At 36.3% G+C, this 25,449-nt stretch overlaps 1 protein-coding gene and 1 non-coding gene across 2 annotated transcripts in view; one reads left to right on the forward strand and one right to left on the reverse strand.

Annotated features, from left to right (window-relative positions):
* The first annotated feature begins 458 nt into the window (after positions 1 to 458).
* Positions 459 to 25,449, forward strand: part of Stk38l (serine/threonine kinase 38 like) — a 76,557-nt gene continuing 51,566 nt past the window's right edge. The window contains 1 exon segment of the mRNA XM_053743394.1: positions 459 to 550. The gene's annotated coding sequence lies outside the window, so the exon portion shown is untranslated.
* On the reverse strand, positions 21,286 to 21,359 carry Trnaa-agc (transfer RNA alanine (anticodon AGC)). The gene has a single exon. It is a non-coding gene; the product is annotated as a tRNA-Ala (tRNA).

A 25,449-nucleotide genomic window follows, 5' to 3' on the forward strand; every position in this document is an offset into this window, starting at 1 on the left:
CAGCCAATCCATCTTTGTTGACTATAATTTCCTAATCTGCAAAATATGTGGCTTTGTGGCGATTATTTCTAAATCTCTTTCCATTTCTAATATTCTTTGCACAGAATTTTGACGTACTGAGGAAAAACTCTGACATTTAGGACATATGAGTAATGTTGCAACAAAATGAGCCACTCTCAAGCGAGTTTTGAGTGGAGAGCAGTGAGGTGAGCACGGTAAGAAAAAGAAGTGATGACCAGTCTACTCCACACCAGTTCGGGTCCCACAAGGAGGAGGTGGGAGGGGCCGGGGACCGTCGTTGACGACAGAAGACGGCTTCCGGTTGTGGTGCGTATGACGTCAGGGCGAGTCGGACCAGCCCAGCCACCGAGAAGCCGAGGAGGGAGGGCTCGCGAGAGTTCAGGGCGGCCTCTCCGAGATTCCGGCGCGGTCTTAGGTCCCGCCTCTCGGGGGCGGGGCGAGGGCGGAGCGGGCAGAAGGAGCGGACGGGCGCCCGGCCGGCTGCGGTCCGTGCGGAGGCTGAGCCGGCCGCGGGCGAGACTGGAGGCAGGTGAGTGCGCGGATGCAGCGCTTGCGGGGCCGGGCTGCTGCACCCGCCCCAACTCTGCGAGCGAGAGCAGGAGGAGATCGTCTGTGTCTTTGGGTGTCCAGGGAAAGCTGAGCTAATTTCGGGGTTGGAAATGTCTCCCGGGAAGCTCCGGCGACGGCCTTGGCCCTCTTGTTCTCCGGTGTGATACCGGCCCGTGGGTCCGGAGAGGTGGCCTCGAGCCCGGGGAGGGATCTTTGTCCTTCCCTGCTCCTTTCCCCTTCCACTCCTCAGCCCCTGAGAACCCCGCTTCAGGTCCCTACCTGAGCTTCACAAACAATAACAAATGTCGCGAATGCCCTCCCGGTCGCCCCTGCCTCCCGTCCCGTGCCCTCCAGCCGATGTCACCGAGAGGACGGATTCTGGGCATGGCCCTTCTGTTGTGGGGGCTGTTTGTGTACCATTCTTAAAAACTGATGCGTCAGATTGCTAAACATTTCTCAGGCACTGTAAAGCCGCCCAGCTGCTAGAAGCCACGGAGTGTTCAAAACTGGTCTTAAAATCGGTCCGTAGACCCTTCCATTCAACATCATTTTCTCCAGCTCCCCCCCCCCCCTTGTTTTTTTACCTGTAGTGTTGAGAACAAACGAGTGGTTGTGTAGCATGGGAATAGGAAAAATTATACCTGGTTGAGTAGGCGACGTTTCACCTTTAAAAAGTTGCCAGGTTGACAGCAAAAGAACAAACTTTGTTATCAAAACCAGTGGACTCCCGTTTACAGATGCTACTTTTGTTTTATGGGATCGCTTTTCGGGTTCTAAGTTTGGAAAAATGATATAAAAAGAAATGGGGGGTGGGGGTGGGGGTGGTGCTGAAAGTACTGACTTGTCCAAAAGTGTGGTGCTGTTGTTTCTCAGTTGTTAAAATGCAGAACCAACCCCCTTGCCTATTTCACCTAACTTGTGATAAGTTTTGCTAGAAGCCACTTACTTGGAAGTGGTCTGAGGATTAGTTTTATTGCTACCCAAATCCGAAAAAACAACTTAAGTGGTTTAAGTTATGCCTTTTGGTTTTAAGACAGGGATTGTTGAGTGAGACCTTGTCTTTTTTTTGGCATGGGGGCTTAAATTTGTCAGGTCTCCCTACCTTAAAGGAGGGTTTCTTGTTCTTAACCCCAATTTTGCTTACTTAATGCAGAGTTTTGAAATTTCTTTGTTTGATCTTTGATATATAAGATACTGGAAATCTTTTTGAATTTGACTGGCCTTTGTCTCTTTGCCTCAGGATATATAAAACAATTAAGGTTATTATACTCTCTCTGCAGTGTCTTGGAGGTACTATATGTGATTAGCTAACTACTCTTATGACTATTTGGGGGAGAAATAATTAGTCCAAAATATGATGTTAAATTATGATATTATTTATTTTCAGTATATCTGAAAAATCCTGATCTCAAAAGAGATGCAGTGGATAGAATTGAATTTTCAGCATAAAAGCTCACTTAGCTTTGTGTTCTTATTAAGATGACTGATATTGTTTTCCATTTGGTTGGGATGTGTTTAGAATGAGAAGCAAAGTTTTGTGTAGTTTTTGTATTCTTATAAAAGGCCCTGCTATTGGGGAATGAACAAATTAGACTTAGAAAAACTACCTTAAATGAATGTAATTCTTCTCTAGCATTTTGTTCTTGGGTTTGTTTAAAAATAAATAAAAGAATAGAAACTAAAATTATTTGTGGAAATAAGAATCCTCAGCAGTTTTTATGCTGAAAATTCAATTTTGAGAGGTAGGATACGATAAAAACAAAGGAAAAATTCTACTTTCTAGAAAATGATAAAGCAATGGTTTCAGTTTGGCTATTTGTTTTTAGAAAAATTCTGTTCTTTCAAAGGAAGGGGAACATTATTGTCTTAGCAAAGTTGGATCGTACTTTAGAAAGTGTTTTACCAGTGATCTGGAAGTTGGAGACTTTTTTTTTTTTTTTCTTCTGGTGGCACTTTTATAAGAGGGGGAGAAAGGGGCACAAATCAAAACCAGAAAAATTTACTTCTCATTGTAGTGTTAAAAGGATTTTATTTTACATAAATAAGTATGGGGTAAATTAAGCAAACATACTGTCATCTAGCATCCCTAGGATTACATTAAAATTAGCAGATGGGCAAGCTTTGATTAGGTTTGACTTGACATATGCAGAAAGTATGCTACTGTATTTTTTATATTAAAAGCATTATGGGCTTTTTAAGTGAGATAATGAAAGCAAGTTAAAGCATAAGAAAAATTTTTAAATTAAAATGATATCTTTGGTTAGTGAATCTTCTTTTCCTTCCTCCTTTTGAACATTCTTGTTCAAATCTTAAGGGAATATTTAGAAAGGTAGGACCATTCCTTCTATGTACTGATTATATAAGCCTTCTGTCTCCTGGTAAAGTTCTGCTAATTGACAGGGTATTACTATTCACAACCTTTAGAGGGAGGGAAGTGAAAGGCAACAGCGGGCAGTGTATGCTGCCTGGTGCACATAGATCATCTGTGGTCTCTGTCCATAGGGTCTGGAAGTGGGAGGGAAACTATAATACAAAATGTATTTCATGAGGAAGCCAAGCAGGGAGGGTTTAAATTCTGCCAGAGCAATTAAGGAAGGCTTTGAGTAGGAAAAGTCATTTATGTAGATAGTTTGTTGATAATGACAGTAGGAAATATTATACAGTGCTGCTTGCTGCTAAACTCTTTCCTTATGCTACTTATTTACTTAGGTTTTATCCTCTCTACTGTGTGGAGTAGGTATTTTTATTATTTCCATTTTGTTGATGGAGTAACTGAGGTACCAAGGTCAGAGAAGTAGTAAGTGGTAGAATCAGGATTCCAACCTAGGTGTCTGTCTTGTACCTATACCTGTAGCTTTATTTTCATGCTTTTCAGGTCTGTAGTGTCAGTGGATTGATTGGAAAAATTCATTCTTCTAGCATCTAAATTTTGGGATCAATTTTCTAGAAAGAGCTCAAAATAATGAAAACCTAGGTAAACAAAATACATTTTTTTGGCAAGTTGGATATTGCAATCCATTTTTAAAAGTTATTTTTGGTGCCAATTTAATGTAACCATTGAGTAGGATTTTTGATAATGTTTACTTATTACCCACAAAAATTCAGAAATGAGAAGTTATAAGTATATTAATTCCTTTGCCTAGTGGGATGTTTGAATCATTGTGTTAATTATCTTGTAATTTTTAAAAACCACTTGGCACTGACTGTTTTTGTATTGAATTATGAAGTTGAAATTTAGGTAATGATTGAATGGTCATCTCAGCCCTTTCAGTATTTATTTCCACATATAGCTGTGCTTATAATGGCTGAAACAGCGTTTGAATAGAGTGCTTTAAATGCATAAAATGAGAGAAGTTCAGTTACTGATACTTTATGTTGGGGCAGCTTTGAAAATTCTTTGGGGTTGTGAGGTAACTGGTGCTATAGAAATGTCTGCTTCTCATATAGATCTCTCAGTGAATGGTTGTTGAAAGAATAGTCCAACAGATGTTACTTAAGAAGTTGCAGAAATCGTCCATGTTTGTTACTGGTTGTCAAAAAATTGGAAAACAGCCAATTCAACTGGATTCAAAAGGTGGCTGCTTACCCTTACCTGTCTAGTGAGATCTAGCCTCTTCAGCTCTTTTGGTTAACCGTACTCAGGACTCTGGAGGCCATTTTCTGTGAAGGAATGTAGTTGTGTTCTCTTCTTGATTGAGTGGGGTAGGTGGTAGAAAACCCCCATAGTAGGATAATTTATGGCCGATGCACTTAAACCTAATGAGAAAAGTAGCAGAACTATGCCAGGATTTAAAGCCCATATATTTGTAATATTAAAATAAGACAAAGATGGTAAAATAGGAAGTTTGGGTGTGTGTGTTTTAACACACCATAAATTAGTAGTGATAGTATACTGTTTCTGTTTACCAACCTGAATTGACAAAATCATCTAGATCATCAGCCTGTAATTTCATGGAGATGCTTATAAGTCAGCTTTGCTTTATTATAAAAAAATTTATAGCTTTCTGTAAGTACAGGTTGGTTTTGAAACATTGTTCTTAGTAAAAAGGAGTATGAGTTAGTCCATCAAAGGGAAACCAGACATACTCTCTCCTCCTTGTGGATAGAAATTTGGGGGGCATCTTTTCCCACAATAAATAGATTCATCTACAATGCAAATCCACTGAGGCAGTTAGCCTCCCTCTTAGATGATCTCTGCACAAATCTTAGGGAAGACTAGCTGTTACCAGTCATTTAGTGACCTGAGCATCCATATTGATGTGTAAATTCAAACATTCCCTCAGCCTTGTTAATTGTCTGTGGCTTGTGATAATAGTACTTGTACTATGCTTAGCTTTTAAATTCTTGAACAGTCTTTTTGCCTTTGCTTGAATTAACACTAGATGATTTGGCAACCCAAACTGATGTTGATTCTTTGGCCACATGCATAAGGAGGTTTCTTGTTTTCCTTGTTTTTTTGCTGATTTTTATTGATTCTATAAGCATACACTTTCAACATATTGTAATATTTAAGTCTCTGATCCCATATGCACAAACAACTTTCATTGTTTTTTTTTTTTTTTTTTTTTTTTTACTTTTTTTAAGTAATTTGCTCTCTTTATATCTGATTCAGGAGGGGGATTTATTCCCTCTTTACTTATTTCTGGGACACTTTAACTGCTTTTCCAGTTCCTGAATAGAATGGAGTTAATACTATTTAACACCTCAGATCAACCACAAATACAACATATTTCCTTCCAATGAAGCACAAGATGGCAGTAACTGAAATGACTGTGCATAATTGCTAATACCATCTATTTTTGCCACACATGATTGCTGCACCTTTGCTATGGAACCTAGCTTTCATTCTGTCTATGAAAGTTTAGAAAATTGAAAGGTTGGACAGAGAAGCTTTTGTATACATGAATGAACACTTTTTTTGGGGGGGGGGCGTTTGGGGCTTTTTTGTTTTTTGTTTTGGTCTGGTTCTTCCATTGCTATTCTGATCTTATGAATGTAGTCATTGCTATTCTGCTCTTGTGACTTGGAGATTTTTACAATAGTTCTCTAGATTCCTCAGTAATCCTGTAGTCACAGTAATTTTTACTTAATATGAAAAATGACTTATGTAATCTTTATTTCTCATACTTTGTCTCCCAGTGGTAATATATAGATTTAGCTAAATATCATCTTCCCCTCTTACATATTTTTTGGTTCCTTTTTCTTCCTGCAGGTCTCCCATCAGGGTCCATGTCAAATAATTTTATAAACAATAATAACTATGTACTTATTACTTACTGTGTAGCAGACATAATGTTAAGTACTATCTATGTAAGTTTGTATACAAATAAATATTAAAAAATGTACACATCCATTTGTAGCAACCCTTTGAATTTTTATCTTTTTTTTGGGGGGGTACTAGAAATTGAACCCAGGGGTGCTAACCCACTGACCCACATCCCCAGCCCTTTTTAAATTTTTAAATTTTGAAACAGGGTCTTGATAAGTTGTTTAGGACCTCACTTAGTTGAACTTTTGATCCTCCTGCCTCAGCCTCCCAAGTTGCTGGGATTATAGGCATGTGCCACCATGCCTATATTTCTATTTCTATTTCTATTTCTATTTCTATTTGTATTTCTATTTCTATTTCTATTTCTATCTCTACTTCTTAGAAATGAGGAAACTAGACCTTAGAGAGGTGAGGTGACTTGACCAGTGTCATAGGAATAGATAGTAAGGGGTAGAGTTGAAAATTGATCCTTAAGAGCCAGGTTTGGTTTCTCTAGTATTATTTTGTTACAAAAGTTTATTCTTTGCAATTTATTTACCTACATGACTTTGTTTTCCTTCCCTCTCTTTTCTCCTTTTTTTGGTAATTTCTCCTTTAGGAATTGTTTATAGTTTTGCATGTCAAACACATTTTCTTCGGAAAAGCATACAGAAATAATTCAGCTATATTAAGATTTCATGTAGTGGAAAACTTTGCTCTAAGAGCTTATTTTAAGAATGATTCTAGTAGCATCTTATCTCTGTATTGTGCTTGATAGTTTTATGAAGTGCTTGCACATTTTAAACAATTAATCCTCATAGCAATCATGTGATGTAGGCATAATGTGATGTAGACATAGTGAGGATATGACTGTTACACCTGTTTACAGGTAGAGAGGAACTCCTAAGTGGCTTGCTTGAGATCTCAAAATATAAAGCAAAACCTGAATTTAAACTTGGATTTTTTGACTCTAATATAAACACTTTGTCACACCAGTCTTCCTAGTAGATTAAAAATCACTGAGGGCAAAGTAGTTACTGATGACTGTACAATATTAGTTGATGAGACATGGTTCTTGCCTCAACAATTTTTATACTGAAAATGATATAATCAAATATTCCGACTTCATTTAAGCCAGTTAGAAGTGGATAAATATCTTTATAGTATAGTGTTTTCTTAAAAGACGTGATAGTTTTGAGCCTTGATCTTGTGTTTTTTTTTTTTTGTCAAAATCATGAGGCTGGAATTTTATCTCTGCATTTTTAATCATGAAATATAATGGCCTGAATTCTTAGTTAAGTTGCTGTCTACCTCATCCTGTACTCAGCTGCTTGTTTCCTAAAGATTACGAAGAAATGGGATGGAGGAAGGACAGATACAAACATTAAAAATTAAAAAATAAATTTTTTTCTATCTGCAAAATAAAACTGAGGATCCCAGCAAGGTCTTGATGAGGTACCTGTAGTTGACCTGTTGTAGCAAATTACATAAGAAATTCAAAGTATATATACTCTCCAAGTATTTATTTCTCGATATTATATACAGAAGTATATATTCTTTGAGAGATTGAGAGCTTCTTTAATGATCATGTTTTGAATTATCTTGTACCAGTATCTTGTTTTATTAAATTTAATTTTTACTAGCTGTGGACATTTTTACTTTAAGTGTTTGCTCATGGACTTGCCCCCATTGTGGAAGCTCCACACATTGTTTGCCCTTCATGACTTTTCTGTTTGCCAGCAGGACTGGTTGCCTAGTTTATAGCACAAGGGAGTTGCCCTTTGTTGTGTTTTTGCAATAGAAATCCATTTCATTTGGACACATCTTTCCAATCTGGTTGAGGATATTCTCCATATGTCGACTATTATCTAGCCAAACAAAATAGACTTTCTATTTTTGTGGCTAGAGTAGAAAAATTTTAGTACTAAATTGCATGTACTTGCCCCATTGATATTCTTAATACTGGCAAATCCTGAAGGAATCACAGACTCATAATGTTTTAGTGAGGTTAATCATCATAATTCAACATGTATCAATATTTGCAGGGCACTATGTTAGTTACCTGGCAAAACAGAGACTAGTAAGATGTATTGCTCCTCCATTTAGAATGGTTCAGTACTGTAAGAGGTATAATTACAAATAATTGTAATTCAAACAAAAAGTGATAAATAGGTAACCAGGCACTATAGGAGCAGAGGTAGGAGAGATTACTCTTGGCTAGACAGGTTAGGAAAGTTTCGTATGTGAAATGAAATATGAAATGATCATTTAAGAGTGAAGGACATGCCAGGTGTAGGGGTTAGCATAAGTTGGGTGTTTCTCTGTAGTACTTGATAAGTTATATTATTTACTTTTCTCTTTGTACTATTGGATTGGAGCCTATTGAGCTTAGAGGAAAGGTATTTTTCAGCTGTTCACTGTCTGTTATCACCAACTGCTCAGCCTGGTAAATTTGATTAGAGTTGTACTTTAGTAGTATTACAGTGTGTATGGAATAGATTCAAGGAAAGAGAGACCAGAAATGGGAAGACCCATGAAAGGACTAACTTAAATAATCTAGGAGGTAATGAAGTTCTGAACTAGATGATATTGGAAAGAAGAGACTGGAATCAACAGGGGTTGCAACTTAGATTTAGACTTAGGGAGTTCTTCTACCTGTGAATTACCTATGAATGCCCCAGGTGACATGCAGATGGAAAGACACGGTACTCCCTCAGAAAGCAGGAAGATGACTACTGAGTTACGTTCACAGCTAGAGGAACAGTTGCAGTAGGGCACAGCTGCTAATAATGAAGGAGCAGTGAGAGGAACATCTAAGAAAAAGGAGCACCCATTGGGAGAGTGAGAGAAGCTTCCGCAGGAGGTGGTAGTGCTTGAGCTTAAAAGGCAAGTAGGAATTTTTCAGACCAACAAGCCACAGGAAGACTTTATCACATAATGATGTAAGAGACTAAAGCATGTTTAGGGAGCTATAAGAACCTGGATTGTTTTAGTGTTGGGGCATGAGACTGGAGAGGATAAATGAACCTTTTATTTGCTATGCTTTTTTGATGTTTATTTTATCCAGCTTGAGTACTCTGACATTTTGAAAGGAAGTTTTTTTCTGTTACCTCTTAGGCGTTCTGGAAGCATCTCTGCTGTTTTTCATTCCTAGTCTGCAAGTGTAGTGCCAGTGAGAAATTTTCTCCTGCTTTCATTTTGTAAAATTAGACCAAAAGTAATGATACTATCAGCTAGAGAGATAAAGGGAGAAATAGATCTACAAAAACTCCTTTTCTTGAATGAATGCCTAGAGCCACTAGGGTTGTGGTATAAAGAGGCTGCATCAAAGCATAGTTTCAAGAGTACTTGACTTGAGCGAGGGGATTATGGTAGGAACATAATTATTTGCCTTTCCCATAGGGTTTTATGGAACCCTAAAATTTCCCAGACTATAATACTGTAATACCTGAAGTCCTTTCATTCTGTTTTTAGCCTTGATTTTTTTAAATCTTCTCTGACCCTTATTATATTTTAAAATGACATGGTTTAATAACATTGCATGACTTTAAACTTCAATTGGTGTCAAACATTGTCTCTAGCTCCACCCCTCCCTACCCCTTTTTTGTCATGTAGAGACCTGCATCTGCAAATCATGATTCTGAGCTATATTTTACTTCTGGAGCTAAAAAGCACTACAGATTTTTCACATAAATTTATTTTCTAGAGTGGTTAGTTTTTCTATCTTGTGGATTGGCCACAGAAACAGAATATGGTTGTTTTCTAAGGACAACCAAAAGGTTAATGATGTACTCCAGTTAGAATTCTATCCATTGTATTTCTAGGCCAGGGGTTGGCAGTTGTGTTAACTTTAGTGCCATTACTGGTAATAGTAAAAGTTTATGGGCTCTGGGCACTGTCAGGAGGAAAGTGAAAGACAAGAACAGAAGTAAAAGAAGACTTGCAGAGTGGTGGGAGAGGCATAGGGTGGGGCAGGAGGAAAAGTACATATGTTTAAAAGAGGTTAAGCACCTAATAGGTCTAATACCTATTCCAGGTGCCTCTTTGTGGGACCAGTGCCATATTTCTGGATTAAGTTGAACTGCCAACAGTCCTGTGTCAAAATACACTGGGTGTATTGTTTTGGCCAAAAAAAAAAAGTTTGTTTTAATCAATATAGAATTAATTTAAAATTTTTGTGTCTACCAGAGTCTGTTTTTTAGAATTGAGCAGAAAGAGAAATAGAAAACAGTATGCTTTAGATATTAGTGAAAACTATAGGCACATTTCTGAAATATAAAGATCTCAATCCATAGAATATGTATAGCCCCAGTTGGGCAGAAATTGGCTGAAAGTAAAGGGAAGAATAAACAGAATGTGTGTTTTTGAGTTTTTGATTATAGTAAAATTGCATTTTTCAAGCTGACCAAGAATATAATTGGACCCAGAAAAGGGAAAATAGGGTAGAATTTAGATTTGGAGCTTGTGTTGCCCTGTCCAACTTAATGAGAACAATAAAGCATTTTTCTTTTAGGATTTTTTTTTGTTTTCCATTATTGAACTTGAAAAACCAGAGGATAAAAATGCCCATGATTTTAGTTTTTCTGTAATGGTAATAAAAAGTTCTTCCTCAGAAATATGGAAGTTTTTAATTCATTTTCAGAGTTGAAAGATGCCATAGAGGTCATCTTGTACAGTTCTCTGCTGTAAATTCCCTCTCTATAATGCCCAACAAGTAGATGTCTAATCTTTGCCTGAATATCTAAGTTCCGTCAATTCATAAGGTAGCTAACTTGTGTTCCCTTAAATGGTGTTCTCCAACCCTCTGCCTCAGTCCTCTTATCACTCCACTATGGGGGTGTGGCTAATCTCATATACTCTGATACCTTCAAGGGCTGCTCTGCGATGGTAACTTTCAAACTGATATATCTTGTTCACCTCTCTCTCTTGAACTTGAGATTCCTTGGTGTGTTTCCTGGATAATTTGGCTTCAGTTTGCCCAGAGTTGACTTTTATTATGTTCTCCCTTCCCAGAGTTTTTCTTGCCTTTTCCAGTACAGGGCATTTTTCTTTACCTGGTGACCTACACTGAAATCCTGGAAATCATCTTTGACTTCTCTTTTATCACTCACACAGTCAATTTTTAAGTTCACCTTGCTGCCCCTTTAATTCTCTCTTTGTTGCTTTTCCATGCCAACATCTTCCTTTAGGCATCAAATGACTGGGACAGTCATGCCCTCTTCCAATCCATCTTCCTGTTGGCTGCCACAGGATTCTTCTAAAACATTAATCTGATTATATAACTCCTACACTTAAAATTTCCAGTGATTCCCCATAGCCTTCTGCCATACTTCTTAGCATGGCATAGAGTCCCTGGGTCCCTTTATGATGTAGAGCTTTTTTAGTTTTCTCCCTTTATCTTTCATAACTCCTACTGTCCTCTGCAGTCACATTTCTTCTTTAAAGGAAGCCTTCCTTGACCTCTCACTTCCTGTCAGTGTCTTTTACATGTCTCTTTCATGACTTTTTATATCCTAAAGCAGAATAATAAATAACTTGCTGAGGATTTACTGTGTGCCAGGCATGGGACAGTGTGAATTAGGAAGTTCTTCCTTTTGTACCTTTCAACTGATTCTTATCATAGAATTAGATAATTCATTACCACAAGAGTGATACTTGTAGATGCCTACCATATATCTTTTTTGTTCCAGGCTAAGTATATTAATTTATTGTTTAGCTTTTATTATTCTTTTTTTATGTCCTGGGGATTTGACCCAAGTATCTTCATTTAATTCATTCAAACACCCTGAATTTCCAGACCTTTTACCTTCCTGGTCAAAACCCCCTGTGTCTCTTAATTTGTTAGTTTTCTCTCTTAAAATGTGTGGTTTGGTTTTTAGATAAACTGGAATTGTCATAAAGGTAGAGCTTCATAGATGTTTAGAACCTGGATATGGATTGTCATATTTAAGGTATAGACCTAACTTTTCCAGGTTTATACCTATGAATTTTTTTCTTTGAGTCCAGAATTCATCTGAATTATGTGGAAAAAAAATATATGTATATACATATATAAAATATATTTTTATCTTTTAATAAATAAACATATATGTTTTGGGGAGGCATGCTGGGGGTTGAACCCAGAATCACTCTACTGTTGAGCTATACCCCCATCCTTTTTTTTTTTATTTTATTTTGAGATAGGATCTTACTAAGTTGCCCAGGCTGGGCTTGATTTTGTAATCCTTTTGCCTCAGTATCCCAGATTTATTTATATTTAACAAGTGATTGAGATACTAACATAAAAACAAGAATGCTAATTAGTGAATTTATTAATATTACTGTGAGTAGAATGGACACTTAGAACATTTGGTCAGCACTTTCTTATCCTACATGAGAACCTACATGGGAAGCCAGTCATTCTAATCAAATGGGTAATCTTAATGGTGAGTGTCACTAAGTAGGATAACCTGATGGATCCTCTTTATAAGGACTGTTCTGAGTGTAGTTAGTGTACTTTGACCTCAAACAGTGTTGAGGGCACACAGGCAAAATCTTTGCTTATTAAACTCCTTCTCCTCCATTCCAGATTAGCAACCCTCTTCTGACAGTAGTCTTCTTTTACCAAAAAAAGAAAACAATCAAAAGGTTCACCTTTCTTAGTTCACATTCTAATTCTTCCTCCCAGAAATGATACCTACTCACTTTTGATTGGGCTTGAGTACTTTAGATCTTCTCCTTCACAAATTTTCTTGAACTTACTTATGTTGATGGCTGATTTCTACCACTCCTTTTGATTCATACTGGTGTTACTTCCAGAGAGTAACTTAATTTTTAAACTATGAAGGCTTTTCTATTGCCCCTTTGGATGACTGCTGGGCCTTGCCAGTTGTTAAAAACTTCTCTAAGTGCAAGCCAACCAGTACAGTGTCCAGGATGGTGTTCACCTTCCTTATTCTTGAACTTATAAATTGACGTGGTCTAAGATTAAGATTGCATAAATTTGGGGGTGGTCACTTCATTCTTTTAATGTATGTCAATCTTTTATTTAATGGAAGTCTTGTCCTTTTTATGAGTTTATCACTTAGTATTTGATTTTTTTAACCCAAACATAATTCTGTATATTTTCTGTATTAAATTTCATTTGTTAAAGTTAATCTTCTGTTAAAAAATTGTTTGGGGGCTGGGGAGATAGCTCAGTTGGTAGAGTGCTTGCCTTGTAAGCACAAGGCCCTGAGTTCGATCCCTAGCACCCAAAAAAAAAAAAAAAAAAAAAAAATTGTTTGGATTCTGACTCTGCTGCTCCACTTTTTTCTCTTCAGGTTTTGGTCTTCCTGATATTTTGATAAGTATGTTGTCAAAAGTTTTTTCCAAGTCAGGCACTGTCACACATGCCTGTAATCCCAGTAGTTCAGAGGCTGAGGCATGAGGATCGAAAGTTCAAAGCCAGCCTCAGCAACTTAGCAAGGCCTAAGCTAAGACCCTCAACAACTAAGCTGTCTAATTAAGACCCTGTCTCAAAATAAAAAATAAAAAATGGTTGGGGCACCAGGCACAGTGACACACGCGTATAATCCAGTGGATTGGAAGGCTCAGGCAGGAGGATTGTGAGGTCAAAGCCTCAGCAATTTAGTGAGACCCTAAAGCAACTCAGCAAGACTCTGCCTCTAAATAAAATATGAAAAAAGGGCTGGGGATGTGGCTTAATGGTTAAGCATCTCTGGGTCCAATCCCCAGTACCAAAAAAAAAAAAGTTTTTTCCAGATCATTGGTAATTATGTTGTGTAAGTCCAATGAGTCTTGGAGAACTTAATTATGAGCATTCTGAGTTTTGTTTCAATCAGTTATAAATACATTTGTTACTTAGCCTGTTTCTCCCCCCAAAAAAGTGTGAAGTAGAGCTTATTAAGTATCTTTTAGGGTGTCATATGGATTTGTCCTGTATCTTTGCTAACAAAAGAAAGTACTTGGCATGACTTGTTCATCCTGAGCCTATGCTGATTCTCAGTGATCAGTCATTTCTGTCTATTGAAGGACTTTTTAAAAATAATCGATTCTTCAGTACTGTTCATGTACTTTCCTCACTTCGAAAGTAAGTAGTTTGCCTCCTGTCTTTTAGCAAAGCTCTCTGGTCTTCTTAAGTTCTGAAGGTGTTTTCAGCATCCAGCAAAATTCACATGCAGGTTCTCAGTATGTAGCTGGCACAAGGAGGAGATTTGCATGCACTGGGGGCAGCTCTCTGTGGCCTCACCCATCTTGGTCTCCTGGTGTTCTGTGTCAACATTCCAGTTTGGGTTGTAATCTCCTGGGCTGAGGAGAGAAGGCACAGTGGGTGGTGGGATGCTTGTGGGACTGGGAGTTTAAGAGGAGTGATCCTGCCTCTTAAGGTGGCTGTAAAATAGAAATATATAAAAGATGGTATTCAAGATTTTTTTTTAAAGCAAGATTGAAATGGAGGTCTTCCCTTTTCTTTTTTCCTGTTAGGCATCAACTATACCGTTTACCTTAACCAACATAACCTGGCCTTTTGTAAAATTTCATTTCCAGACATAAATTTAGAAGCCCCTTTTGTCCTTGGAGGATTTAAGTTGAGCTCATTGTGGACATTTTACTTCCTGAAAGCATCCTGTGTTTCTTTTACAGCCATCGATGTTAAATGTCTCTCCTATTTTTTCTGTCTTTAAAAATCTTTAAGTTCATTGAAGAGCTCTCCAGTGAACTGCCAGTCTTTTCAGACTCTTCCCCTTCTCTGTCATTATTATTTTTTGCAGTTTACAGCCAGAATGCTATTTCATAGACCAAACCATTTCAAGTTTTAATATCTTTGTGACTGGAGTAAATAGGAGCAAACCTGTTTGGTTATACTTTTTCCGCCCACATTTTTTAACTCATTTTCTTTCTTTCATACTCTCTCTCTCATCCTTTCCTGTATTATTCTGGTGATGTAACTTTAGGAATTATTTATTCTAAAACCAGAAATTTAAATATGGCATTTTGATCAAATGATGCATAGATATAGGATATTTTCCTTGTTTTTTTTTTTTTTAAAGTTCATTTTTGTTCTATAATTTACTTTCAACAGTTTTAAATGATGCTGTCTTCAGGGCAGTATTATGTTTTCTATTTCCTTTATATTTTTCTCACAATGCTTACTAAAATGTAGGTATTTCACAGGGCAGTTTAGTATTAACAGTGCCTAGTAAGTGTGAATTCTTATAATTCATGAGTAATCTAAGGTCCTTACATCCCCACAAGATCTTATACATCCTGTCACCTGTTACGTTTCTGAATTCTTTTCTTACCACTCTCAGTCACCCATTTTATCCTTACTATACCAAACTCTGCTATTTCTTAAGGTTTACTCTTCCTCAGGGCCTTTGCACATAGTATACTCTGAATGGTCCCCTACCCCCAAATTTCTGAATTTTTTTCAACTCATTCAAACCAACTTTGTAATGAAACCTTTCCTGATGACCTTATTTAAAATTTTAATGCCACTCACAGCCCCTGTATTTTGTATCCACTCCTTTCCTCCCTCAGAATGTAAGCTCCCGGAAGGGCACTATCGTCTGTGTCAAGAGCGTACTTGGCATGGAGTGATATTCAGTAAGTATTTGTTCAATTAATTAATCAAAGCTAATTTAGCTAGAATTCTGTTCTTGAGAGCTTCCTAAAACATATGACTCATCTTTCCTTTTAGAGTCTTAGTCAGGATTTGCCTTTCTTTTCTCTGAACATTTTATAATTTGTGTTCCTTAAGTGTGGTCCTTATTCTCATTCTCAGGTATGACAGGAAACTTCAAAATCCATGGTTGATTGAACCCAGGGCCTTGTGCTTGCAAGGCAGGCACTCTACTGACTGAGCTATATCCCCAGCCCTCCCACTATTTCTTTTGTCAGCAAATTTCCTTCCACTGGTCACATTTATGTTGAGTGTATTTCTTTCCCTATTTGAGGTGTGATGGAAGGGTTAGTATGGCATTTATTTGTGTTGGTTTCAGCTGTAGGAGAATTCTATAGTTGGGTCCCAGTCACAACTCAACTCATGTTTACATTAACTTCTCTCTGTCTAGAACATGGAAAGTTCTTTGTCTTCACTTTTCCACCTTTGTTCTATTCCAGTTCAGAGGCCCATCCCATCAGATCTCAGTGATACTTTATGGTATCATCAACTTATTTGTAAAATGTCAGTTTCTTTCTTTGTATAATACCCATATTCTGTGCATGGGTTTGCAGGGACCTAAGATCCCATTGTTGCTGACTCCTTTACCATCTCTTTCTCTGGAAAAAATAATTTACTTTGCCATTCCCATTATTGTAATTTTATTTTCACAGTTACAGAAATATCTGAACTTTTTCTACCTCTGCTTTCATTTTATCAGCTTATGATTTTCAAGTTTGCTTGATCAATGAACTAAAATGACATAGTGCTTTTTAAAAAAGCTCAGGATCCACTATTTTAACTTTGTGCCCTGAAACAAATTAAATTACTTAAAATCTCTAAACTTACTTTCTTATTTGTAAAACAGTTGGTTAATTACAGTTGTAATTAGTTGGTTAATGCTTTCCTGGGCATGGGTTTGCAGGGACCTAGTATCACGTGTTGCTGACATACTTCCTATTTGTTTTCTGCAGCAAATAATTAACAAAGTAATTCAAAGTTATGCCTGCAGGATTCATAAAGCATTAATCCTCATTTCAGGAGTTAAATGATATAAAGATGATGATGATAAACATTAATGTAGGGTTTACTATTTGCCAGGCATTGTTTTAAAAGGCTCACATATATTAACACACAGTATATATGGTATACAATGCATTTATTAGCATGCAGTTGGCCCAACAAATACAGAACATCTCTCTGTGCCAAGTATGGCTCTTGATACAGGCATCACTGATGTTTTTTATTTTATTTTTATTTTCAGTAAATATTAATTTTTATTATCAGCAGCAGAAACAAGTCTGACTTGAAGTATGAGCCAGACATTCACTCATTCTCACATTAGTCTCTTCTCTCAAAAAAGTTGTATATTTTAAGTTTGGAGCTCAGACAATAATAATTCTTTTATTTAGAACACAGGCATTATATATTTAAATCAAATTCAAATTATGTCTTTAAAGACAACTTTTAGAAATGGAAATGTTGAATATTAATTTTTGTAGTTTACATTTACTAAATTCCATATATTTTAATTGATTCAATACAAAATGGAGAGGTTAAAATATCTCTTTAGGAAACGAAAAAGCACTGGAAATTTTCTAAGGTGTTCTAAAACATTACATTTTTCAATGGAAGAAAACTGAAAATCATTGAGTAGTCAATTTTTGAAGTGGATCTTAATTTTAGAATAATGTTATTTAGTGTGTACTTAAAGTACACTCCAATTAAAACAAATTGTTGTGTATGGACTCTGTTTAATAGGACATTGAAAATACTGCTTACTGGTTGACAGTTATCATCTCTTAACTAATAGCAGGGTGGCACCTCTTGAGTTAAATTAGGCCCAATGAGATTTGGTGATTTATGTAGTAGCATCTTATGAATAAGCGGATTTGATTTAGGTCATTTGTTTTATTATGTGGTTCTCTTTGACATTCACACCAGTCAAAGCTTACTTTCAAAAGACCCAGTTCCTGTTCTCATGGAGATTAGAAGGTATTTGAGATCTGCCATTACTGTTCTCTTGGAAGATAGTTGGAGAAGCCCAGTTGCCATCCTCAGGAACTCTGTTTCTATTGTCTCTGGTTAAGGACTTAGAGACCCCCTGTCATTTCTCCCTTGTTATACCCAGAGGACCTCCATAATAATGTGCCTAAAGCATCTTCTGTTTTCTCTTAGAATGGTGCTTGACATGCCCAAATTGTAATGTACACGTAAAAGAGAGGCTGGAGCTGAAGTTGATCATTCCTTGCTGGGTCAGTCAACAAAATATGAGCATTTTGTGTGCTCTGCTTCTTCCTAAATATTGCAGGTGATATAATAACATATGGCTCCTGGCCTCAAGGAGTATGGAGTTTAATTGAAGATTACAACATGTAAATCTATCTATGAGAGTATATAATTAAATGCCCAATTGTGAGATTCATAGTAAGTGCTAGACAAGTTCTGAAAAGTAAAGCCAAATGAAGTTGGAGAAATCATGAAAAACTTGGCAGAGGAGGAAACATTCACTAGTTTCTTTAAATATAAATAGAGGGGAAAGGAAGGACTATTTATTTATGTATGTATGTATGTATGTAGGGAATTGAATTCAGGGCCCCACACATAAGAAACATGATCTACTACTGAACTACAACCCCAGTTCTAAGAAAGGAGCATTTTTAAATTTAGATATTCCAAGCTGTGGTGGTGAGATTGATTATGGTGTATCTGTTGGTTGATGAGGGAGGACACTGGTGAATAATGGAAAATAATAAAACTAAGTAGTTAGGGTGGGCCAAATTATGGGGTTCAGTAAAAGTCAGGCATAAGACTTTAAATTGGAGTGACTTTAAATTTCATGGAGCTAAGGAGTGGCATCATCCCAGTTCTATTTAGGGAGCAGTGATTTAGAGATGGAGAGAACGACGTTGAAATGTTTAGCAAATAGTAGAAATGAGACTGGCTGATGGAAGAAAAGAGAAAATTCAGGTGCTTCCCAGCCTTGTTGAGTATTGCTTAAAATCAGAGGGAAGGATAAGCTCTCTCAGGGTTCAAGGACTGGCATTCATGCATAACTTCTAGTGGATAAATCTGAAGAATTAGTTCTTCACATGCATGTCTTCTCAAATTGATTTACAAGTAATTCTTCTCCTATGATAAAAAATATTCAGGAAATTGGAAAATGCAAAATGGTATAAGGAAAAAAAGATAACTTTCCTTTTCATCCTTTTCTTATGCATATAAAAGGATATGAAATATGTGTGTGTGTGTAGAATCATGTACTATACATCCTTTTATAAAAGCTTGCTTTTTAAATTGAACATTATATCCTGGTAATTTTCTTTTGTTATGAATTACTGCTTGAAGATACTATTCTTAAAGGGCTCTATTTCTCCCATCATTTGGAGTTATCATTACTTAATTACAGCTCTATTGTTGAATATTCAGATTGCTTTTGAACTTTTTTGCTCTTACTAATAATATAATCAGCTTCTGTGAAAGATATAATCTTCACCTATATGAGCTCTCTGAAAGCAGAGATCTCTGTATACCCACATCTAGATGACTACCTGAATATAGTGGTTGCTTAATTTAAAAAATTAATTGAATAAAAGAACATTAAATGTTCAGTTCCTTTTATTTCCTATATCCTGATTCTCTATATACCCAGGAACTTTTGATTATGACTTGGCTGCTTGTATAAGTCTGGCTGTAATGCTAGTATTGGTCACATATGTCCATAAACAGGCATTCCTATTTCTGTCGTAGTTGTATACACATACACACACATTTTTTTTAAACCAGGAATTGAGTCTAGGGTGCTTAACCACTGAGCTACATCCCCAGCCCTTTTTATTTTTTATTTTGAGATGGGTCTTGCTAAGTTGCTTAGGGCCTCACTTAAGTTGCTGAGGCTGGCTTTGAACTTGAGATCTTCCTGCCTCAGTCTTCCAACCACTGGGATTAAAGGTATGTGCATTGTGTCTGTGGCTGTCACAGTTGTATTTGTCATTCTACATTAATAAATTGTGTTCTGATTTTTGTCGAACCTATGTTAATTTTGTTGCTTCTCAAAGATGCAGCTATCCTACCGATGCTGATAAAATCCAGTTTCTGAACATGTAGGTTGAGGAATGGCCTGGGTTATGGGAAATAGCCAAGGTAAATGATTGCCACTCTGCCAAGAGCCCTCTGAACAAGACAGTCTGTTAGCCTTTACTCGGCAGAAATTTCTGGCAATACCTTATTTTCCAGTTTGCATCCTCATGGTTTCAAAATGATAGATGTTTAGCTCTTTACAAGTCATATTTTAACGTTTTGAGATGGCAAAGACATTGTAACTGACAACTTTTTTCTTAAAAATATTTTTTATTGGGCTGGCGTTGTGACTCAGTGGTAGAGTACTTGCCTAGCATGTGTGAGGCACTAGGTTCGATCCTCAGTACCACATATAAATAAATAAAATAAGGTTATGTCTATCTGCAACTAAAAATATTTTTTAAAAATATTTTTTATTGCCACTTAGAAGTTAATTTTCTAAGAGGAATTAAGTGGGTTTATGATGGTGATCTAAAGAATTTTAAAGAATAAATGCGAGGTATTTGTCTTTTCTTTCAAAGGGCATTATCATTTTATTTTCCTATGGTAAGAAAAGCATATTATGAAGAATTTTCAGATCCAGTTCGCACATTCCTTGTACTTGGGACATTTTTAGTAGAAAATTAGAGAATCCTAATTTTATTAAAGAAAATTAATGAAAGAACCTTTTAACTAAGGGATTTGATTTGAAAAAAATTTTTTTTCTTGTGCTGGAAACTTCTGTTAAACTAAACTTATATTAAAAATACCCTCTATTAGTCTGTCATACCCTAAATGTTGAAATTCTGATATTCCACCTGGATCATTTCTTTTGTATTTTATGTCTGCAACCTTTTTTTTGGGGGGTGGGGGTCGCTCCCAGGGGAATCACAGAAAAGTTGTGTCCATTTTTCACACATAGAAAGTAGTCATTCATTTAGTTCCTAAAGATGTCTCTTTGGTTATGAAGTTTGATCCTAGTTGTCCAGGGATATGTTTGGATAGGTCAGCTACAGGATGCCCTGGTACCTTTTTTTGGAGTATTTCTCTCTTGTTCTTCCATTGTTCTAGGAGACATTATTCTACCTGGTATGACCTTTTATAAAGTATTTCCCAAATTGTGTTATATGAAACACAAGTCCTAGGAGAATCACTGTGTAAATTGCTATGTAGATAAGATTCCAGAGTCAAGGACTTGGGAATTCTATTCCTTCCTTAGGAGATGCACTCATTTAGCCTAATACTTTCCCAACTTATTTTACTCTTAGGACTCATCTTTCTCAGACATATTTAAGAAAAATGTGTTTTGTAGAACACAGTTGGACAAATGCTGCTTTTTATCATTACTTTCTGGTTTTCTGCTTATGAATTGTTTTTACTCCATTTTAGGAGTTTTAGGATTTTGTTTCTGTTGCAGGTTTTGAGTTTTTTATCCTAATGTAGTTACTTTTCCTACTTTGAATAGTAGCTTTCCTAGTATACATTGTTCCAAAGATGAATTTATCATGTAGACTAACCTAGCATTCAGCTAAAGGAAATAAATACTAAGTTGCTTTTTAAAAATTTTGAAGTGTGGCACATAAGAGAATGTAAAATGTATCGGTACAATATGAAGAAAAATAATGAAACCTACATGAAAGTGTCCACCATGGAGATAAAGTAGAACTTTTACAAATATGATACAATGAAACCCACAGTTCTATTAGTATGCACTAATTTGTTTAAAAATGAGAACTTGACCAGTATCCCCGTGTATTCTTTTTATTTTTTGTGATACTGGGGATTGAACCCAGGGCTTTTTGCATGCTAGGCAAGCACTCTACCAACTGAGCTATATCTCCAGTCCCCCATGTATTTTTTTCCCAAGCATTTCCTATTATCCCTTCTTCCCAGTGGCAGCTATTATCTTTAATTTAGCTATAAACATTCCTTTCCTTTTTTTTTTTTTTTTTTTTTTTTTTTGTTACCCTGTACTGACTTCACCGGCACTTGACCACTGAGCCACATCCCCAACCTTATTTTGTATTTCTTTTAGAGATAGGGTCTCACTGAGTTGCTTAGCACCTTGCTTTTGCTGAGGCTGGCTTTGAATTCAAGATCCTCTTGCCTCAGCCTCCCCAGTCTCTGGGATTACAGGAGTGAGTCACTGCTCCTGACCATTTCTTTGCTTTTATGTGTAGTTTCATCACTTAATGGTACATCTCACTAAGTCATTATTATTTTTTAGGTTTTTTTTGAACCTTATATACGAAACAGTTTCTTCTGTGACTGACTTCTTATTTCAACATGTTTCTGAAATTCATCCCTATAAATGTACTTTGTTCATTTTTGTTTTCCATTATATGACTATACCACAGTGTTTTGTTTTGTTTTTAATTCTACTTTTGTTGGTGGTCATTTGTGTTGTTTCCTATTTTTTCATCTGTAGAAACATTGCTTCAGTGAGCATTGTTGTGCACTGTCTCCCTTTCCATATATTGGGTGTATTTTAACAATTTACACCCAAGAGTGGAATTGTTTGGTCATTGAGCACATGCTAGTTCAGCTCCATGAGTAGCATCAGACAGTTCTTCAAAGCAGTGGTACTAATTTATACTTTCATCTGAAAGGGATAAGTATTACCATTGTTGTTCTTCAATGAAACTGGGTATTGACAAAAAATCTTTTAAGTTTTTGCCAGCTTGGAGTATGAAATGACACCTTGTTGAAGTTTTAATGTTCATTTTCCTGATTAGAATCATAGTTGAGCATCTTTCATTGTTTATTTCCTTTTTCTGTTCTGTGAAATTCCTATTTGGAGTTTTTTTTTTTTTTTTTTTCCCATTTTACATTTTGTTGTTTGTATTTTCCTTATTGATTCATAGAAAGTCTTCACGTATTTTAGATGGTATATTGTTTTGTGCCTAAAATATAATTATATAAGAATAACATTATATTATTGTTGTATTGAATATTTTCTTTTTATGTGTTACAAATATCTTCTGCTAGTTTGTGGTTTATTTTTAATTATTTGATGTTATTTTTTTAGCTTAGGATTTTATTATATAGAAATTAAATTTTATACATAATCTTGATTATCTACATATTTATAACTATGACATATTTGTGATACATATGTTGTGTTTCATAACACATAGCTTTCAATCTTCAGTACCATATACTACTGCTCCCCCGCTTCTCTCCTTCCTTCTCCAGGAAAAAGATTAACCCCATTTAATTCTCTGTTCAAACTGCTATATTTTTATCTTCCATGTTGTAGGCTAGTTACAGATGCATCTGTCTCTCCAAATACCTTATGATTATTTTAAAGACAAAACATTTTTGACTAATGATATGTTCCAAAGTTTAACATTCATAACAGGAACTGCCTGAACTCTATAACGGTTGCCTATAAGAGATGCAAATAAATCTTAAACTGTTATTTTACCCTGGTCTCTCCGATGTTAAATCACAGACATATTCTTTGGCATATGTAACTTGCTGACCAATCAGGTATTATTTATTTTAGTGTAATAAATAGTTAAGAGATTCACATTATCTTTTTTAAAAATATTTTTAGTTGTAGATGATACAATACCTTTATTTAATTAATTTATTTATTTTTATGTGGTGCTGAGGATTGAACCCAGTACCTCACACGTGGGAGGCAAGGGTTCCACCACTGAGTTACAACCCCGGCCCCTCACTTTATCTCTCTCTCTCTTTTTTTTTTTTTTTTTTGGTGGTGCTGGGGATTGAACCCAGGGCTTTGTGCTTGTGAGGCAAGCACTCTACCAACTGAGCTATCTCCCCAGCCCTTCACTTTATCTCTTGATAGACTTTTCCACTTATTGGAAGAATGGTAAAAGGGACATGTTAGTAATATAATTGTAAAGATAACAGTGATGGCAGCAGTGATAATAATAATAGTTTCTTCCAACTGACCATTTGCCACATGTTCAGGACTATCCTGAGTGCTTAATCTGTATTAACTCACAGTAATCCTTTTGAGCAATAAGAAAACCTAGATTCAGACAGATGAAATAACTTGCTTAAGATCACACAGCTAGCAAGAATGGAATCAGAAATTTGAACTAGGCAGTCTAGTTGCAGTGTCGTACAAGTAGACTTTAATTTATCAACTTGAAGAAACATTCATTCATTTTTAGTTTTACTCTTTTTAAAATGTGATGGTGAGAGAGTGGGAAAGCACATTTGCAGCATGGTACATGGGATCGTGAATTTATAAGATAGGAGTAAAGCTTGGAGTGGGGGTTGCCTGATGGAAGTGTATGATGGATCAGGCTTCCATTGAACAGCTTTGGATCTTTGTGAGTGGACCATGACCTATCAAAGATTTCAGGAAAGTCCTAGCCTGTAGTTTCCATTCTCTATATACCATATACAAATATTTGGAGACAGTAGTTTAAAAAAATACCACAGAGGAGTCCAACCAGTTTTTGAACTTGGATAGTTCCTCTCCAATTGTGCTAAAGCCATCCTGAAAGATTGCAACATAGAAACTTTTTTTAAAAAATTATTTTTTATTTTTACAGACTGCATCTTGATTCATTGTACACAAATGGGGTACATCTTTTCGTTTGTATGGTTGTGCATGATGTAGATTCCTACCACGTGGATAAAGAAACTGTGGTATATACAAAAAAACTCATATACAACTATTTGGGAAGGAGCTAAACGTTTGAAAAGTATCTACTCAACTGTAGGTTAAAAGAATATCCCTTAGCCGGGCATCATGGCATATGCCTGTGAGTCTAGCTACTTGGGAAGCTGAGGCAGGAGGATCACTTAAGCCCACAAGTACCGGCATGGGCTACATCATGCGACACCCCATGCTTCCCACCTCCAGTTTCTTCCTCCTGGTTCTCATTTTGGATGTAAGCATTCTACTTGGTTCATGAAACAATTCTCTTTAGGTTGCTGTTACTACTTTTGTTAACTATAGACTTCAGTGGATAAAGGTCAGTGTATTTACTCTAAAAACTATAGGATTTACTGAGTAATCACAAAGAATGAAACTTGTTTTTGCTTCTTACCCATTCAGTTTCAAGGAGAATTAGCACAGAGTAGATGACCATGTATAGGAAAGATGGTACTGAGGTGATCTACTGTGGGCTGTTAGGCCTGATGACTCAGCTAGGGTGTGTATATTAATGGAAAAATTTCTAAACTTTGCTGTGGGCTTTAAATATTATGCTTTTTCCTCTATTGCTTCCCCCTCAAGGAAGGACTGAGAAAGTAGCTCTTTTCCCCCCTTTGTATGGTCATAATAAAGGATTAAAAATTAGTTAATTGTATTCAAAGCATCATACAGATTAAATTCCATATTTGTCTTGGAAGGAAATTCAGGCTTCTGTTGTGGTGACTGAATCTGTGCTTTGTGGGACTGGGTGCAACTTCCGTGTATTCAAGGGCGGGATCATCTTGTCAACAGCCAAATGCCTTAAGAGATGGAGTCACTTATGAGAAATTTGCCCCCTAACTATGGTTTGTTTTAATGCCTCTTTCACAGCCGGTCCTCCTCCAGTACAATACCAGGGCAGCAGAGAAATGTTGCACCTGTGTGCTCCTCAGCAAGAGATTCTGTAAAGATTCATTGTAGATGTTTCCCAGGTGGGTTGGGAACATAAAACTGCTCTTTAACCTTTTCCCAAGTCTCCGATATATGCTGAAAACTTTGACAGCTCATTGTGGACTTTAAAAGATGCATATCAAGAAATATTGGGAAAGCAAAAATAAACTAACAGATTAGAAAGCTGAAATGTGTGATTTTATTAGCATAATTTCACTACTACCTTTAGGATTTGAGTTAAAGATGACCTTGATGTGTCAAAAAGAAACTGCAAGGTTAAAGAAAAACAAACAAACTTCCTGACCTTTATACCCTGTTGACAAAACCATTTGTGTTTCACCGTTTTCTTCTTTATTGTGT

Source organism: Sciurus carolinensis, chromosome 4, assembly GCF_902686445.1.
Source record: "Sciurus carolinensis chromosome 4, mSciCar1.2, whole genome shotgun sequence".
NCBI classification, from domain to species: Eukaryota; Metazoa; Chordata; class Mammalia; order Rodentia; family Sciuridae; genus Sciurus; species Sciurus carolinensis.